The sequence below is a fragment of the Propithecus coquereli genome, unplaced genomic scaffold, assembly GCF_000956105.1.
Source record: "Propithecus coquereli isolate 6110/MARCELLA unplaced genomic scaffold, Pcoq_1.0 Scaffold56, whole genome shotgun sequence".
NCBI classification, from domain to species: domain Eukaryota; kingdom Metazoa; phylum Chordata; class Mammalia; order Primates; family Indriidae; genus Propithecus; species Propithecus coquereli.
The window spans coordinates 4,429,839-4,431,794 of record NW_012151507.1 but is presented as its reverse complement, the minus strand read 5'-3'; positions in this window follow the sequence as shown (position 1 = coordinate 4,431,794).

Here is a 1,956-nt window from a genome sequence, read left to right as displayed (position 1 = left end):
TTCCACATTCTTGCAATAGTGAATTGTGCTGCCATAAACATTCGGGTGCAGATGTCTTTATCATAGAATGTTTTGTGCTCTTTTGGGTAGATGCCTAATTATCCTTCAAATTCTAGACATCACTGCTACTTGTTTTCCCATGTTTACTGTAAATGTTATCCCAAACTTCCCAATTAATAACCTCATTGCTACCAAATAAAGAAAACCTATTCAAGTGATGCCTGCAAAAGGTATATGGTGCTTCTAGGCATCACATACTCAAGACATAGGATGACCAACGTGAGTATGAGTAATTGCTTGTATATTGTCACTGGATTAAATCCAGAAGTTCCCTTTCCACTAAATGTGGTTATGCACCCTTACAACATACTATAAAGGACCACAAAATAGTAAGTTTCTCACTGTATCATGTTGAGGAGCTATGCAGATTTACGGGCAAATTTAACTGACTTAGGCTCAAATACCACTAGGTGGCCCTCTTTTCTAGCCTCTGAGAGCCTATGTTGGGTCTGTGGAGAATTTTTTTTACCCCTGCTTTGCCTCTGTGTTGGTTCTGATTTTGCTATGTGGCCCGGCTCATGCCTGCCTTCCTAAGAGCTCTCCCCGAAAGTTGCCAGAATACTTTCCATAATCAGAGGCCAAAGCCGTCAATAACCAAGATTAGTACCAATCTTGAAATAGATGAAGATAAGTTAGTCTGCGCTGAGGAAAGGTTAGGCTCCTGGGGCTCACTTTTGGCAGTAGTGGGGTGCCAGTTGTATGGGATTTGAAGCTAATCTGAAAATTGGGGACAATATTGGATTTTGTAGCCAGTCAGACCTCCCAAAATTTCAGATAGGTAGAAGCAACTCTCCAAAAGGTGGATGAAAACAGTAGTGTTCAACAAAAACATTTAATGAAACATCATGGAGCTTGAGATCTCCTCTTTGCCTGTGTTGGGGACTTGTGTATGGTGCTGAACAACACTGAATACTGTACTTATCTTTCCGCTGATTTTACTACTATAGAAAGTTTAATTAAAAAGGTGGCTGATATTAGACTCTGCCACCAAATACATTAAGGACATTTCTCAGGGGAAAGGAGCATGTGATGTGTTCATAGGTGCAGGAAACAGTTGGTTTGTAGGCATCCTGAATGGTGGATGTCAACAATGTCTATTCCAAGGTTTGTTAACCTTTGTGTTTCTTTATTTTTTTTTTAGTGAGTCTTCAAATTAATATGACTTGTGTTACTAGGCTAACTCCAAAAATAGATACCGCTCCAAATGAGGCCATTTTACAGATAACTATGGTCCTCAATTGCCATGATGCCCCAGACACAGACAATGACCAACCGGACTCGAATACTGTTGAGGTTGCAGTGAACTACAGTTATTTCCTGAACTTGAAATTGGTTGACTTTGATCAGTTTGGTTTGTGCTTCAGTTTCTTGGTATTATTGTCCTGATAGTCATCACAATAGTCTCCCTGATGTGTTGTATACCCTTAAGAGTCTTAAATGCTCATACGCAGTCATCCTTTGTAGATCAAATTGTCTCATTATTGTTAGAATAACAAAAACATGAAGGAAGCATAGGGAATCATTCAATTAATTTGACATTGTGAATTGCTAATTTCATCCTGCTTTGTAACACAGTGGAGAAGTGGAAAGGAAAGTGGGCTTGTGCAAAAGGGAGGAGACAAAGTGGTCCCACCTGCTTCGTAACAATCTGTTCTTGTGAGAACTCAGTTCCACAGAACTGCATTAGTCCCTTCATGAGGATGGAACTCCCCGGACCCAAACACCCCACTAGGCCACATCTCCTAATGCTGCTGCATTGAGGGATTAAGGCTTCAACACATGAACTTTTGGGGGGCATACTCAAACCATAGTATGCTCTCTCTTTATTTTCCTCAATAAAACCCTTGCATGCTTAGTCTCATTTTGACATCTCATCTGGGTTAAGTAGAATCTGAT